Source organism: Coloeus monedula, assembly GCF_965178545.1.
Source record: "Coloeus monedula genome assembly, chromosome: 14".
Lineage (NCBI taxonomy): Eukaryota > Metazoa > Chordata > Aves > Passeriformes > Corvidae > Coloeus > Coloeus monedula.
The window spans coordinates 21,182,980-21,200,650 of record NC_138794.1 but is presented as its reverse complement, the minus strand read 5'-3'; the positions used below and the strand labels follow the sequence as shown (position 1 = coordinate 21,200,650).

The 17,671-nt window shown below is 44.6% G+C and overlaps 1 pseudogene across 1 annotated transcript in view; it reads right to left on the bottom strand.

Annotated features, from left to right (window-relative positions):
* Nucleotides 1–240: 240 nt before the first annotated feature.
* LOC309578232 (epidermal growth factor receptor kinase substrate 8-like protein 2) overlaps nt 241–17,671 on the bottom strand; it is a 42,947-nt pseudogene continuing 25,516 nt past the window's right edge. Inside the window, exons 2-11 of the transcript in view lie at nt 15,569–15,643; nt 14,759–14,907; nt 14,487–14,613; nt 14,018–14,133; nt 4,331–4,442; nt 3,455–3,562; nt 2,449–2,596; nt 1,178–1,361; nt 639–771; nt 241–312 (exon numbers count right to left, since the gene is read on the bottom strand). The product of the transcript in view is annotated as an epidermal growth factor receptor kinase substrate 8-like protein 2 (transcript). The remainder of the gene's footprint in view (nt 313–638; nt 772–1,177; nt 1,362–2,448; nt 2,597–3,454; nt 3,563–4,330; nt 4,443–14,017; nt 14,134–14,486; nt 14,614–14,758; nt 14,908–15,568; nt 15,644–17,671) is intronic.

Sequence of the window (17,671 nt, the reverse complement as noted above, 5' to 3'; positions counted from 1 at the left end):
TTTCAGTATAAAATATATAGTTATAAAAAAAATACTTCATGCAAAATTAAAACACCTTTCCCAGTGGGACATGGTCTTATTGTCAACCCTTCCCAACAGTGTTCAAGGAATTGTCACTCTGATGGCAGCTGGACCCCAAGGGGAGCTCTGCTGCATCTGGCCTGGGCCAGGAATCATTGCTTTCATTCCCTTTTTTTCTGCACTACTTAGGGCTAAGAGCTGAAATAAAGCAGAGAGACTTTAATTTGCAGAATCAATCCTTTCCTGGCGGCGCTTCGTGATTTCTTGGAGCTCCGACTCCCCTCTGCTTTTCTGGAATGGAAACAAAACAGGCAGTTTGGATTTGAACTTCAAGCTGCAGTTAAGTGACAGTATTTAATTAATGCTGTAAAAGTAGAGCTAGTTTCAAAGAGATAAGTGATATCAGTAAAAAGCAGATTAATTAGTGGAAACAGGGGGATCTTACAGATTTGCTCAAAAGACACTTTGGAATTTTTACGTGTGTTTTATTGCTGGTGTAGGTTTGGTTGCATTTTTTTCCCCCACAATTGTATTTTTTAAAATGCCTGTTTAATGAGCTATCTGACGCTGCTGGTACAGCCCCCATTCCAGCAGGAATTATCCAGAAAAATGCTTACCTCCAGCTGGTTTTTCTCCACTGTGATCTTGCTGTAGACTCTGTTTCCCTCATCACCGCACACCTTCTTCAGCTCCTCTCTGTTGAGGGAGAAGAGCTGAGCTCCGGTGAGGATGCCCAGGTGTTCCACGGTCCTGGGGAGACACAAAGTAGGGAGGTGACGATTGTGCTGCACGTGGCCTCGTGCCAGAGGTGAGGAGTTGGAGATGGGAGGCCAGGAGCTGCAGTGGGACCATATCACGGGGCCCTGGGGCTGTTCCAAGGTGGCAGCTGCAATTCCAGTAGCATTTCAGGCCTTGGATTTAGTTAGTTAACTGTTTATCTCCAAGAAAATATTTATACCAGAGAAAGGGAGTGACTTTGGGCTCTGAACATTCTGGTTATAGAGCCTGGATTGAACAGGGTTGAAATCTAATTTGCAACACAGGCTCTGTAAGTAAATCCAAGTGGCTTGTCCCAGGTGAGATGGTGCCGGTGGCCTCCCCCGCTCCTTCTCCTGGGAAGGACGAGCATTGCACGTGGCAATAGGGCAAATCTTACTCTTTGCTGAATGACTTGGCCTCCAGCCAGGCTTTGACTTCTTCAGTGCTGGATTCAAAGGTGAGGGGCACGAAAACTTGCTGAGGCTTTTCCACTTTGAAATTCCTGTGGGGAGGCTGAATTTTATTGTTTGTGATCTTCTTTAGCAGCTCGTCATTCAGCTCATCCGTTTGGTGAATAAGTTCTGTAGAAACAAGTAGGGAATGAAATCAAGTCTTCAGTCAAAAATGCCATTAAATGTTTGTGGGGAAACTGTAAGGCAAATGGGGATGTGGCTCAACATTCTTATTTAAATTCAGCCCAGAAAAGTGATTCCCATTTTCCTGTGCCCCTGTGTTGCCATTTATTTTGCTCCCATCACCCCTTGGCTGTTGCCTGATGTGGAAGCACAGTTCTGTGAGAATCTACAATTGGAGGTTTGGAATTGAGACCTTTTCAGTCCTCTCTGCTGCTTCTAGTCACTAATTTGCTGATCGCAGAGCTCCAGGTTTTGCTCCGCAACAGAACAGAAGCGGCAGGAAGCACAAACTGGGAATGAGCAACACACTCATGATGGGATGAGCTTGAAGGTCCCTTCCAGCCCAGGGCATCCTGTGCTTCTGTGAAAACTCCAGTGACTCTTCATCCAGTATCGCTTTCCCCATGAAACTCCTGAAGACTGTGGAGAATAACTCAGTGATACGAACAGATTTGTGTCCTCGTATTGTGGGGCTTCCTGTCGTCCCAGAAGGGCTCCTGCTTCCAGGAGTGGACAGGGTGGGATAAGGGGTGAGGTGAGCAGGGCCCCTGATCTCTCTCCTGCTCTGTGAGCCCCACAGCATGTGCAGGGTGAGGGAGTGATGCGGATCTCCTGTTTGGCCGGGAATTCTGTGGAACCACATGAAGGAAGCGGCCAGGCGGGCACTGTGTGTGTGCCGGGAGATGAGCAAAAGGAAGTGAGAGAAAGGGATTGACCTGAGCTGTTCCTTAGACACACTTAAACATTTTGGAAGAGAAAGGAAACTCTCTCCTTGGGAGGAGGAGGAGGAAGTTAGAACTGGAGGAAGGAGGCATGGGGTGATCACTTATTGCCCTGCTCGGCCCGGGCCGCCCGAGAGCCCCGGAGGTGTCACAAGCCCCAGGGCTGCTCTCTTGGCTCTTGTCCTGCCTGGAATGGCCTCCAGACACAGTGCTGCTGCATTGCTGTGATCAGTAAAAGGTGCAGGGGAGCCCCTTGGGCAGGTCTGGTCCCCCGAGCGCCCAAACCCAGGGGAGCCCAGAGTGGGACACACACGTGCGTTCTTTGGCGTCCTGTGCAGAGTGGCGCGACAACATCTCACTGCCCCACTTATCCCCGGCGTAGCTGGCAGGCAGCTTGTGGGTTGGGCTGGATGGGCCATAGCCCCTGGGGCTCAGGTCTCCTTTGTACCTCTGGTTAGACTGGTTAGAAAGGGAAAGAAAAGTAAGAATTTTTTTTGGTCGTTTTTAATTTTCTTAAGCTTTCTGCCTCACACCCACGGAGGGACAAACTGCCGTGTTCTTCTTGTGCTGATGTGGGGCTGGGGAGACCTCAGGTGGAGCTGCATGGAAGAAGTTAATTTCTGGGAATGAAGAACCCAAAGCAAAGTCTGAAGTTTGCGCAAGGGAATTCCTAGTTGTGCCAAACATGTTCGATCTCATTGGAAGGCAGAGCCTCACTGCTCCGTAGCTGGGATGTGAAGCGGGACCACTGCCAAGGGCCTGGAGCGGACTGGAAAGTTTTTTGACGTTTTGATTAAACTAGCAGGGATTTATCCAGAAGCCTGCTGGGCCGCCTTAGGCTTTGCCCAAACGCTGCAATACCAAAATGGGGAAGCAATTCCATGCTTCCCTAGGGTGTTTAGAACACTCCAGCTCCCCATTTCTGCAGTGCAAGTTGCAGTATTCAGTTAATTCTCACTTAGATGGTGTTTCCATCTGCCTCCACTCCAGTAACGTGTTCCTGGTGCTGAACTGAACTGGCTGAGGGAAGTGTCCATCTTTAATTTAACCCCCAAGAAAAATCTTGATGTGGAAAAATATGGAAAGCAGGAGGCTGGTGCACAAATAGGAAGGATAGGCCTTATTTGGGAAGACGATCGTAGCAAAATGTGAATTTTATCATAGGAGACTCAGGAATCTCCTGGCTTTGCTTCTGAAGGTCTGTCCTGATTGGTGCATAGTATCCTAAGAAATCAGGGAGGTCTAATGACAACATTATTCCCAGAGGCAGATTGTGCCCTGCAGCTGATACCAGTCAGGTATTACCTGACTACAGACCTGTTTGAGCTCTTCCAGTTTCACCACATCCAGGATATTGTACGGAACATAACCGGCCTGCCCACTCCGGTTGAGCAACTTCCACCACTGCTTATTATCTTCCAACACCTGAGAGAGGGACAAAAATAAATCTGCTGTGGGAAAATGGGATTTCAGGCATAAACAACCAGGATATAGCGGGGCCGAACCATCCAAAAGGTGAAGTTGCCAGAAGGACATCACTGAGGCCAGGAGCTCTAATCAGATCTGTTGCTCTCAGATGCAATCCAGGACTGAAACTTTTCCTGGAAAGCATCAGAATGTATCGTAAGGATGAACAGGAGAGCACCTCTGCGTGCTGAAGAACTCATAGTTCCTACATAATGTCCCTGTTTCTCCAGACCTTTTTTTTTCCTAATGACTGAGTTTCTGATGTCTTTCTGCATTAAAATAAATAATTAAATAAATAAAAAGCCACATTTTGCAGAGAAACCTTTTCCTCAGGTCACAGATCAGTGTCAGCCCAAGTCACGTCCCACCTTGTCCAGCTGCCAACAGTGCTGCAGTAAGAGAAAGGTTATGAGAAAGGTGCTTTTCAGAGAAAACAAATCCTCGTGGAGGAGGAAGTGGTGATAAGGAACCGACCCAGCGGGGGATGAGCAGGGCTCTAGAGCGAGTTGTTGTCCTCCCTCCTCACTGTGGTTAAAATGGGACCGATGTCTTTGAGCTGAGGAAATGACACGACACAGCACAGGCAGCCTGCTCCAGCTTTGGGTTTGAGCAAAGCTTTGTGTCACTGCTGAGATACCACCAGGGAAAATGGAGTTGGTGCTTGTTGCTATCCCGAGCTCTCTCCTGCCCCTGGGGGACACACCTTTTCCAGGAACGGTCACGTACCTCCAGGATTTCATCCTTCAGCACCGAGAGCTCACTGGTGTTTCGCGCGGTGAAATCGTAGCGGATTTTGGCAAATCTCTTGGGCACAGCCACCCCCTGGGCCTCGAAATTCCTGCAGAAGAGAAGTGGCCTGAAGTTCATTAACCTGAGCTAGACTGTTGGAAGGACTCTGTGTGGAAGCTGGAATTGTATTAGAGGATCATCATAAACTAAAAATATATGTGACAATGTGGCCAGATTGCAATGAATCTAAAGACAGGACAGGGTTGGCTCGAGCTCACAGGGCTGCTGCCTCCAGTGTAAACTAACCGCCTCGTGAAAGCAAATGGTTTTTCACAGACATTATTCAAATAAAAGGGGAAAGGGGAAAAAAAACCCAACCAAGAAAAAAGGAAGGTTCCCATTAGCAAAAAAAGCCTACATGAAAAAGTGAGGTTGTGAGCTATGGCCGAAGGGCCGAGTTTGGTGCTGATTCTCAATCAATTCAGCAAATGACAGTGCATTGATGCAACTGTTTTTTTAGTCAAATTTAGTCCTGATTCTTCACAGTAATTTGCCTCAAGAAAATGAGCCCCATATCCTTTGGTGAGTTCCCTGTTGGCTGAGGCCCAGACCTTCAGGCCGTGACTTCTCAACATACTTGCAGTGAGACTGGCTCCCTCTTAATTGCTTCTTTTTGAAGTATGGTTTGTCACTATCATCCTGCTGAAGATGAACAGGGCTGGTGTCTCATCTTCATATATTCTTCCCCCTCGTCCCCTCTCTTTCTTTTCCCCTTTTTCACCTCTAAATAAATTTCTTAAAGGCGATTTAACCCTGGGATAGTCTAATCCACTTTAGTCCTTCGTGGTCCACCCTCAGATAGATGTGTTGGCACAGAAGAAGTAAGGGTGTTCTCTTAGGATCTGATACTGTAATAAAGGGAAGAGAAAGATGAAACAGGCATTTCATGTTTGTCTGTTTTCTCTCCATGTCATTTCGTGAACATGTACTCACACTTGGCCAAGAGTAGTGCATTCAGACACTGAATATGAGTGTTGAAGAGGGGACTGAGAAGGAAGAAGCTTAGTGTTCTGCAATAGGAATTATGCTTTGGGGATTTTACGAATTGTTTCCCTCTTTTTCACCATCATGCTCTTCTTGCACACTTCCTTGTCTTTTGCTATTGAGCGAAAGTCTGGAGGCTCAGAAAGCCCAAGTTTCATCTGAGAAAGATTTCCTGTGTCAGAGAGAACGGAAGGGATTCTGTTTCCATCCTTTCATGCCAGGAAGGATGAACTGCCTGTATCAGGAGGTGCCGAATTGGTTCTGGGTGCTGCTGTAGCTCACAGAATTGCAAGACCCAGTGCTGCAGGAGTTCAAATAACAGACCGGTGGAAAGGCTCAGGGGCCACAAGCTGTGCTGCATCTCTCATGGACTTGCAAGGAACCTCTCCTTTGGTGTCTGTGCAAGTGCTGGCTGATGTGGGCACTAGGATTGCTCTTTTAATCAGGCAGCTCCAGTACCTTTCAGAAAAGAATTTTCATGGCACATCATGAGCCATTAATCTCTTGACTAACCATAACATTTCCTTACTCCTTGGTTTTACAGCATTACTCAAACACTGACATTTGTCATTTCACCAGCCATCTCCCTTGACCTCTAGCATCAGGCACTTGCAGGGGGAAGGATCTGGTCTCACAAATATTTTCATACTCTGATCTCTGTGATTTATTAACCATGAAGTTTTGCCTTCAGAACTCAAGATGCCATTTCAAATAATTTCATGTGCAAAAGTCGAGTTATTGGGCAAAAGGGATCCTTGATAGCTGGGTACAAAGGACAGCAGGACTGCTGTTGCTGTTTTCTTTTCAACTACTGTGCTTGCTGTGTGACCTTGAGGAAATAGGTTCACTGCAGCTTTATGGTTCCGTTTTTGCATAGGGAAAATAAGGGCAGTGATAATTGCTTTCAGTTGTAAAACACTTCAAGATTTATGGAATATGAATGATTCTTACTAAGTGAAAAGTGTTGCAAAGCTGGCTTAGTTGCACACTGTGCTAACAAAATCCCATATCAGCCTATTGACCCCAGCCTGAAACACTCATTAAAGTTTATAGGACATTTTGGTGGATGAGTTGAGGCAGTTGTTCTGCTGGAAATATCATACTGAAAGCACTTTTAAATCCATCATCCGCTTTGACTTTTTTCTCTATTAAAACTAAACACAACTGCTTGCTCTTTCCAGTTTTCTTAGTTTAGTTTTTGATGGGTAAGTACTCACTGTTAACTCAGCTTGTACCCCCATGGCATCTGAGACATTACAGTTCATTCTAGTCATAGCATAAACACACAATAGCTGTTGTACTGAGACAAAAAGAGTTATAAAACATGTAAGATATCCAATGGACTGGTATTAACTATCAAGTTGCATGGTCACTTTTGAATGTCAAATGTTCTTTTTATGGATACTGCATTAATTTAATTTGTGCTTAAACGTTAGCTAGGCTAGACATTGGTGTCTGAAAAGTTTACATATTTTTCCAATGTCAAAATGTGTAAATTTAGTATTAAAGAAACAAAACATATTTACTTGTACTAGAGGAAAAATACTTTCGTAGCAAAGAAATTAACTGAGGTGCTCTTTAGAAATAGGTCTGGCTTGCTTACAGAATTGTTGCTTATGCAGTAAAGCAGATCTACAGATGTTTTCTTTTTTTCTTCCAGATAAAACTTGGATTGTTTGAAAAGTGGGGAGATATTTCACCATAGTACAAAAGAAGATACAGAAGAGGAGAGCAGAATGAGAGCTTTGCAAGTGCCACATGCCTGCAGCCTGCTGTCTTTAGCGATGCTGTTCCTTCCAGTCACTGGAACGTCAAAACAAAATATCCCAAGACTGAAGCTTTCCTATAAAGGTAAACTTTTCAGTAGTTTTTCTGATTCTGGCACTTTGGTTTCGATGTGATACTGCCAGCAGTTCTTTTTGTATTACTAACCAGGAAATACATAATAGAAGCCTTAAAGATGGATGAATTCTGCCTCGGGGCAGTATTAAAATCTGGGTTTTTTGTTGTGTCGGGGCACATGTTTCTGAAGTATAAATGTCTTTTAAAAGTATTATTTCTGTTTGCTCCAAGAAGATGTTAACAGACTATACATAAATTAGAGGGGAGTGGTCCTTGAAAGGCTCTGAGGTGCATTGGAGACATTTCTGTGTGGCTGGTGCGGATGATGTGACACATGGAGGACATTCACACCTTCCTACAGCATCAGAGAAAGTTGAGAGCGCTGACTCAAGTGTTTCAAGGGGACTGACATTTATTTTTGTAATAATTCTTTTTCTATCACTAAGTGGGTATGTTAAACTCTTCATATGTGGTTTTCTTTCTCCTTGCCTCTTTGGATCACAAAAGCGTGATTCTCTGCAGAATTTCTTAGTCTTGTGTGTAGTTCTTGTTAAGAATGGTACCGTCTGAGGGATTTCAACACAGACATATTTATGTATTAATGGCCAATTTTTTAAAGAAGGTGGATTTCTTTTTGCTTTGAATGTACAGTACACCTCCACAGGCACAGAGATGTGTCACTGACACTTCCTTCTTTAGTGAAAACAAATGCTCTCCAGTTAGTTATGTTTCAGCTATGTCAGCCCCTTGCCCTTAGGGGAGCTATTTCTGCTCTGTTTTTCAAACTTATGTCTTCCTATGCATTGCAGAGTTACACTCAGGATGGTGTGATGGGACAGGCTGTAGAGCCTTCATCGGGGCTTATGATATGTTTATCATGAGTTTAACACCCAGAGAAATGTATTGAGTAAGCAGAATGACATGCTATTTATTTACAAGCTTCTCTTTTGCTAGATTTGCATGCCACTGTGCATGCTATTCCACTGTGTATATAAATGTGTTTGGATGTGTTTGTGCGAGAGAGACAGAGGAAGCAAGATCAAGGGATCTTGACAACATTTTTATAAATTCAGGGAACAGTTGCACTCCCTGAAGCCAATGCATACAGAAACTGAAAGAGCTGACATGAGTTATGAAAGTTAGCAGTAAAACCCTCCTGACATACAGCCGGCCTTCTCACAGCTAGGCCTTTTGAGCTAATTCCCAAAAGCAGCATATACCATATGGCCATGGCATTTACTGTGGATTTGACACTCACGATTAGTGAATTCCTCTCAACTTCAAAAGCAGATAGCCTTTGGCAAAATCCTGATGGATGCCTTTGGCAGGTAAAGAGGGGGAGAAAGAAAAATTAGTGAGGTCAACACAGGGGAAAAAAAATGGCTGAAATCTTAGTTTAAAATAGTGGCAGAGACCTGCTGGGAACAGTTGGGAAAATGCCTGAGCTCGTTTAAAAAGACAGTGAGCAGATGATTGATATTTAGGCCCTGACCCAAACTTTTCTTAGCAACTTTATAAACCTTTCAGTTTGGCTTGAGGGATACCGTTTCCTGTCCAAACTTATTCACCTATATCCCTGTAGGGGGGGAAAATCAACAACAGATACAGATGCAAAACAGCACATAAATCTTAGTTTTGAGAGCTGTGATGGAACTGAAAAGTCAGAAGAAAGAGAATTACCAGAATTTATTGTGCCTTGTCTTACTTTCTTGGGGGGTTGGAAGGTGTATATTTTTCCACATGGAACAAGAAATAATTTAATGCTGTTTTTTCACATTTATGTATTGTAAATGATTCCAGTATGGCTTATCATAATTAAACTATATTTTGCGTGTTGACAACAGAATATCAGATGTACTGAATATTTAATATAGTTGTGAGAATTAAGTCCACCTTCCTCCCCCCAAATCTTTCAGACAAAACAATTCCAAGGTTTCTGAGAATAAGATGTAGGAGAAATGAACTGTTTTGCCAGTTCTCATAAAATTGTTAGTCATGTCACTGACAAGTCCTGGCATCTCTGTTCTTTGGAATTCATACTTGAACTCTCATGAAGAGGAGAATACAGGGCTCTTTTCCTTCTTTATGGAAAACAGATGAGAACTGGCCACATCAGGCAGTTCCAAAAACCTGGTCACATGTGTCTTTGAAGGGAAGGTTTCATCTCCTTTCAGGTGCAATGTGCTTATGGCATAGCTCCATCTTCCCAGAAGAGCTGAGCATTTGCTGGGGCAGGAGAGCTGGAAGTAAGCGGGACTTTGCTCTGCAGTTACTGAATCTCCCAGTTGCATCAATCAGTGGTGGATGGAGGAAGAGGGAGAGGGTAGGGTGGTTAAAGATGTGTCTATAACTGCAGGAGTGCTTCAATAAACCACAGCATGTCAAAGCTCCTTTGTGTTCAAACAGCAATTGAAATTTTAGACCTTCTCTGAATGGCAGTTATAGGTTTCCTTCTTCTCAAGGTTGTCATCTTAACGAATGGGAATCTGTGCAGGAAATGTTAAGATATTCCAGTGAGTGATGTTGGGATCAATGTAAAGTCATACAATGGATTTCCTTTATTGTTTGTCCCAGTCTAAAGATGTGTTCTAAAAAATTGTGCATGTATAAAACTAAAACTACACACAAATCAATTAAGATATGTTGTAGTACAGAATCAAAGTCATATATTTTCCACCTGTGTTAACCGAATACACTATGATCTTTAATCACATATCTCATCCTTTCACATTTTCCCTGATCCATTAGTTGAAAAATTCTCTTATTCACTCAGACTTAACGTTTAGATACTCGTTCATGTCATTACTATCCCAGAAATTGTCACTCCTCTTGTGATGTTTTTAGGGTGCTCTCACTGCATATACCTTACTTATTCTGTGTATCTTAGATACTTCTACAAGATTGAGGTGCTTTTACTATTACAGCTTTAATATTAGGAGAAGGTAACAAACTGTCTTCTAATAGAAGATTATGATCTTTAGAAAACCAGGGGATGATTTTGAGTAATATTCCATATTTTGACTCTCTTTGCCTAGTACTGCTTTCAGTCTAAGACCAACAGTGTGTATTTATCACTCATTTTCATGTAGCTGGAGATAACCTGTGACCTTCATCCAAACTGCAGAACTCCACAAGCACAGAAGTGATATTCAGCTTCCCTAAGCAGCACGTCCTTGTTGTCTGCTGCCTCATTTAACATCCTCATTCCAACCTCTAGAGCAGATGCAGAAGGTTTTCATATACCAGTCTAATTCATTAATGTCATTTTCAGGACAGCATCAGTTCTGTTACTAAAGAATGGAAGGCTCAGTGTCCTAATTCATGTATGTTTAATTCATACAGTGTAGACAGTCTTGTTTCTGTTTGATCTTCTGAGTAATAATTTTTCCTAATTCATTGGGAGGTCCTTCCATAAATATCGTGTGTGTGTCTTTTTAGATTTTACTTCATAGGGAGAAGTAAAGAATAGCCAGACCAGAAGGTTGATTGCCTTCTGAGAAAAAGAAGAAAAAAAAGCAAATTTTTCTCAATTTGTGGCTATCCTAAAATTTTCCTGCCGAAAGAGAGAATCCTAATTGCAAATTTAACCCTATTGATTTGATTTACTTGGCTGCTTTTCATGGACATTTTAGTAAGTGTAGTCTGTGTTCTCAGTGAATGCATTTATATTACAAAAGTGTGCACCCTAGTTTCTTGGCTGGGGGGCATGCCCTAGCCCAGATTTGGACATTGTCACCAGTGACATCCACAAACATCTATCATTCCCGTGTGGGAATGTGGCCATTCCCCAGAGCAAGCCATGCTTACTGTGACAGCGGTGACTTGGTCAGAGGACCAGGAATCCTGCATTGTGACACAGTACAGAGGAATAAGCAGGACTGAAGGCAACGTTTGGCTTTTAAAGCAGGATTTACTTAGCACTGTTAAAAACGACTATGGTAGTAATTTACATCTAATAAACAAAAGCATTATTCTCAGCTGATTTGTTTTTCTCCATATAGAATGAATTAAGATGCAGTCTCATTCTCACTGAAGTCATGGCAAGAGTTTTTCCACTGAAGTAAATTGAAGCAAGATCAAATTCACGCTCCTCACTTTTTTCATCTTACCTAAATAAACTAAAGACAGGTAGTTCTTTCTCCTCTGCTGAAGGATGACAGTGCTAAATCATCAGCTCCACATGGAAATTAGCCATGTTTAAGGATTGTTTAGTTTCACGCAGTGTTTTGCGCACAGGATTTTCTTCCCCCAGAGTGATCCATTCTTAAAACATGGTGAAAAAGCAAACAGAGAACATTTTGGTGCCAGGAATTCTTTTGAAAATTTGACTGGGTGAGTGCATTTCCTTAATGTTCAAAAATTATCCTTTGACCATGCTATTTAACAGTGTCAAGCATTCTGTTCTCTATATTGTTTTTGCTTTAAACCTGTTTCATTTTAGAACTGATGAGATGCTTAACTGTTGCATCAGAGCAGTTAGTTTGTTCAGTTTCAGTACAGCTGGCTTATTTCCATGTCATGCATCATTTAATTATACATATAAAACATAGTTAAAATTGTACAGCTCCATGAGCCTCACTTAAACTGTCTGTGGCACTGCAGTAATCCCAGTACCCTGACGGGGTGTTGCACAGCTGTGACTGGTTGGAATGTGGTAAACTGGTGATGTGTAAGAGAGCCTAGAAGTGAGCTTGCATTTTGCAGCTGTGCTCGCTCTACTGGAAGAGGAAGTTAAACCAGAAAAAAACTGCTCTTGTGGCAATATCAGCATCTGTAAATCTGAATGCTTAATGAAAATCAAGGAAAATGTGCTGAGTGAGGAAGTGGTGCTTTTCCCTTGTTTGTCATTTAATTAATTTTTGGTGGTTTGTTATTTCTCAGAAAAATCTATCTCAGATTCCTCTGTGGAAAAACATGAAGTGTTTATGTGAGAGTGAAGATCCTAGTATTGGATGGTTGTCTAGATATGCAAAAGACTTTGCCTGTTTTGTCTCAAAAATGCTTTCTGGAGGCAGTGATCATTGACACTTAAAATGTACCCTAGCTTGAAGATGGATGGGCACTGCTGTCCATGTGTATATGCTGTCGACTGAGTATAAACTTGAAGGCATTTATTACATCTTAGTAATGGGAAAAGCAGCAAATTTCTTACAGACATTTTTTTCCTTTTTTAAGCTAGTGAACTTGAAGGTCAGATTCAACTATATGTTGCATTTTCTGTCATATAATTATCATATCTATAATGTCCTGAAGAGCAGCCTCCAGTCAGTGACATCAACAGTTTACACAGCAGTTGAACTAAGAATAACCTTGGAGAACTGACCCATGTCAACCTCTTATGAGTGTAAACTGTAGTTCACAACAGTTTCTGTTTTTTCATGATCACAGAAGGGCCTCAGTTGGATAAAAGAAGAATTGTGTTCAAAAAATACAAAACTATTCTGCTGAATGTTCACTTTACTGTATCTCAGAAGAGGAGAGGAAACAAAACTGAAAGAGTAATACTTAATAAAGTATTTTTGCTCCCTTATAAAAAGAAGGACAGGACAACATCAAAAACAGCTTCCCTAGAAGAATGCAGGGAAGATACATGATAAGTGGCATCAGCTTGGAAGAGGGATCAAAACTCTTTCTTTGATTACTTTTACTAATGACATCTGTTTAAGCAAATCCAATTCAGAGCAGTTTCAGAAATCCCAAACTTGTTCTCTTTCTGAGCACTATTTGGAGGGCATGATCTGCCTGACATCAGTGTCTGTCTAGCAGTGGACATCTGTGGTCACTATGCAGGTGCTCGATTCACATCCTGTTTCCTTTTCCTCCCTCCCCATTTCTGCAGTTCCATTTATAGGTGAGTTCCCCAAAGAAGAGCTGAGGAACATAGGGGATGACTCTTCCGTACTCACAGTCCTTTGGAGATAAATACACAGAGATAGCAGAAAGAGTCAGAATTTCCTTTAATAAACCAGCGCAATATCAGACAGGAAGGGCCAGGAAGTGCTCCAAGAGCTAGAGCATTACACAGACGGGCTGGGAGGGCTGGGAATGTTCAGCCTGGAGAAGAGGAGGCTCTGGAGAGCCCTTAGAGCCTTTTCCAGTGCCTAAAGGCGCCCCAAGAGAGCTGGAGAGGGACTTGAAGAGCCTGGAGTGAAAGGACAAGGAGGAATGGCTTCCCGCTGCCAGAGGGTGGGTTTAGATGGGATATTGGGAAGAAATCCTTCCCTGTGAAGGTGCTGAGGCCCTGGCACAGGTTGCCCAGAGAAGCTGTGGCTGCCCCTGGATCCCTGGCAGTGTCCAAGGCCAGGCTGGACAGAGCTTGAAGCAACCTGGGATAGTGAAAGGTGTCTCTGGCCATGGCAGGGGGTTGGAACGGGATAATCTTTAAGGTCCCTTCCCACCCAATCCCTTCTGTGATTCCATGATTCCAGCATCTCTACACACATGGAGAGCCAAAGCGCAGTGCAGCATCTTTGGCACCTGATCCTTAAGGTCACTTTGCTGGGCTGATGTTGGGAAACAAGACCTATGGATGGACTGATGAAGTCAGTCAATATTTTTGCCTCCTGCGGTGGAAAACACCTGCGATTCCTTTCCTTGCAGAGCTGCTGGGGGTTAAACAGCAGACAGTGCTTATGGGAATAACCCCTCAGCTGATCTTTGTCTTCCCTTGGTGGTTATTAACAGTGGCAGGGAGTTGTCTCCAGGATGCCCAAACGTCCCAGTGTCACTGTACGTGTCCGTGTGCGTTCATGAGGTTCCGAGGCGGGAGCCAAAGCTCCGGGCGTGCGGATCCATTACCTATTTCCATGTGGAGTGATGTTCTGTTTGAAGGCATCCCCGACCTGTGTCTGCTCAGCCGTCTGGCCACGCTTGAGTGAGGAGTTCCAGTAAGGATATCCATTGGCTGAGGAGAGCTGGAAAGGCAGACATGGAGTCAGTGTTACCAGGAAAGGGGAAAGCTGATCGGAGAAAAGGAGAGGGATAGTGGTAGATGAGTCATGGTCTGGCAGATTTTGGTCAAGGTGTTCTCCAGGGAAGCCTGTGTCCCTGGAGCTCAGTTACGCTGTAGGGTGCTGTTGCCTTGGATTGGGAGAGGCTCATTATTGCTGCCCTTTTCCAGCCTCATTTGCTTTCTGTATTTAACTGGGGCAACCAGATCCAACTGAGTTTTGAGCCAACTACTTGTTGCATGCCACCACTACCCCTGCAGCTCCATTTCTCCAGAAAAGGGGGAGGGAGAGTGAAGAGACAGGGACACAGGACTAACCTCCTCTTGCAAGTGTCCAATGTCTATTTCCCAGGGAGCTCCACGGAAGATTTCTGTGGGCGGTTCCCAGCCGTTGCGGAATTTGGGGATGTAGGTGGGGACATTCGTGTCTCGGGGCCACTCGGCTCTAGGACAGAAAGTGGGAATATGAGGTGACATTCACGAAGAATGTGTCTTTCAGGGCATCCCCTGAAAGAAGAAGCAGGAGCATCAGGGAATCCAAGCATCCCGTCTGCATGGGGAGCCTGGGGAGATGGCAGCTCTGTCCTTACCTGGATCTGATCCATGTCTCCCCCAGGGAATCCCAGAGGTTTATCTCTTTGGGTGTCAGGTGTCCTCTCAGGAAATCGGTGGTGTCTTTAGAAAGCAGTGGGCTGAGGACAGACGGGGCCAGCTCGGGGCCACCGCAGCTGTTGATGATCTGGGTCACACACAAATCACACAAAGAGGAGAGAACTTGCAGGAAACGGTCAAAATGTCAAACCAGGGACACACAGATGAGCAGGAAGCGAAGACAAAGCTGATCCTTGGATCAGCACAGTCACTGCAAGAAACATCAACCTAAGTCTTTGAAGGAGACTGGACAGTTCAAGGGAACATGAGATTTTTTTGGATTGGAGTCAAAGGAAGAGCTGATCTACAAATGAGCTGTTGTTACAGACGAGTGAAGTGTCAGAAGCTGACACTTCAAAAAATGGAAAGTATCTTGCTATTCCTTTGTGGCTCCTTTTCCAAGTTGGGATTTCTGCTTCCAAGCATTTTCAGTGCAAATACTGAGCCGTATTTGCCTGAAGGTGAGACCAGACAGATTCCCAGTGGGGACTCCAGCTGGCTGCCCCTTTTGTTCACAGTAATGCCTTATTGACCGGGTGGAAGGATTCATATTTGCTGGGATTCCTGTATTTACTTCAAGCTTCAAACTGGATCAGAGGCCAGGAACAACCGGCATCGCTTCTGGAAGTTCCTGAGAAAGCTGTGGCCAGGTGTGAGCAGTTTTCCAACCCTGTTGCACAATCTATCTACTTGTAAGTGTGAACTAGAAATAAAAGGAGTTCCCAGTGAGACCTGGGAATAAGATTTACCAGTTCCAGCGGCCTGAAGAGGAAATGCACCAACTCCGAAGCACGGGGGTTTTGGATGTGCTTCCTTAGTTTGGCCTGAAAAGAGAACGTAAACACAGTTTAACCCTAACCTGAGTGTGCCTTCTCTTTTCTGTCACATGGGGCTAGTGTTGTGGACTGATGAGAAGAGTAAGGGATGGAGGAGTAGGAATCATTCATTTTTATTTTGTGTCCATTTCTAATTCCTTATGAATTTCAGGAGGGGGGGGGGGAATACCCTCTCTGTTAAATCAGTGCCTTTAAAGCTAATTTGAACAGACACAGAAGACCTTGGCTTATTTTGAAAGTCCTAGTGAGGAAGGGCCAGGATTGTTGGTGCTTCTGCCTCTTGCAGGGTTGAGAATCCCACTAGTTCCATGGATGAAAACAACAGGATAGGTGTTCTGAGGGTCCCCTGGCAAACTGATGACAAGGGAAAGTCTCCACCAAGGTCTTGCCTGGGGCACCTGGAGCTGCCCTGGCCACTGAAAGGCTCCAAATCCAGTGGTATTTGAGGTGAGCTGTGGCAGAATGGAGAGCAAACACTTGGGATTGATTTACTGCAAGAACTGGGTTTCAGTAACAGCAATCAGCTGAGCTGTGGTGAGAAACCTCTCCAGTTTGTGCTCCCATTCAGCTCCTTCTCCTGTCCTGGACTCCTGGCGCTGTTGCCATGGGAGACAGGCTCCCTGCTCCTACCGAAATGCAAAGCATTTGAAATGCCGGAGATGAAACATTAATGTGGAGTGGGAAACAACTGCTGGCAGCAGGGTGACCCAATGAACAGGCACTTCCCAGGGACTCGGCAGCCCCATGGTGAGGAACGTGGCAGGACCCCACCACAGTGTCCCAGCTCTGCTGCGTGCTCCACCCTGGGCTCTTGCCAGGAGATCAGCTGCTCCTTCTGATCCTGAGCAGGCACAAATTAGCCATATTTGCTTCTCAAAGAAAAGGCTGGAGCTTGGTATCCTGCTTTAAGGTTGTTTACAGTCTCTTGGTTTTCCTTATTAATAACTGCCCAGGAAGGAGCTTGTAGGATGTGTTCGCTGGACAAGTTTGGTCACAACTGACAGAATTCCTGCTGCAGTGGTGAGGCAGGGACTGAGCCTGGTTCACTGTCCCCAGAGCTCGGGTAGTACAGGACAGTCAGGCCAGTAAAGCCCCTGCTCAGGGCTGGGAACGAGATCCTGGCCAGCTTTCCCTCTCTGCCCCTCTCTGCAGTCCTGCTGGCCTATGTCATGCCCTGGGGCCACTCTGCCGTTGCTCAAATGGCCAAAATCCACTCATCCAGGAGTGGGAAAGGGAGGGAGGGCACAGGAATTCATCTTAGGTGGTGAGGCCTGGAAATTTTCAAGGCAACAAATTGATCCTCCTCCTCCTCCTCCTCCCCCTCCTCCAGCAGCTCTTCCTCCTCCTCCGACTTCGACTCGGATCCGAGCTCCTCCAGCAGCAGCAGCAGCAGCAGCTCTGAGGATGAGCCCCCGAAGAAGAAGAAGAAGAAATAGCTGGGGAGCTGCAGGACTGGTGTGGAGTGGGGGACAAGCCCCTCCCAGGGGCTGGAGCACACGGCTGCCAAACATTCAATGGTCAACATTTCTACTGCTCACACTTTCCAAGTGTTTTGCCTAGTTGTTCCTAGGACATGGAAGGTATTAAATGGCTTCCTGAGATGTACTGAGAGAGTATTTTTGTACTTTATCCTTTTATGGAAGATTTTACTTTTTTAGTTCCAAGAAAAATTAAAAAAAAATCTATCATCAGATTCGTTTCCATGAGCTGAAGTCCAGTAACCTGGATGCTTACATGCTGGAAAGCAAAAGCTTTTTATTGCAGGTTATGTTGTGCATCGTGTGCTGTTCCTCTGTTAATGACAGCTTCACTTCCATTGAGAAAATCCTCTCCAACTGTTAAAAGCAGAAGTTTTTCAGCGCTGCTGTGGAGCTGTGGCATTGTTGAAGCTGAATGCACAACGTGTCCCACACAGAGCCTCCCATCTCATCAGCTGGTGCCAAATGGATTCTGTGCTGCTGAGCTTGTGTTCCAATGGCTTTTCCTGATGCTTCCAGGTCCAGTCTTAAGTGCACC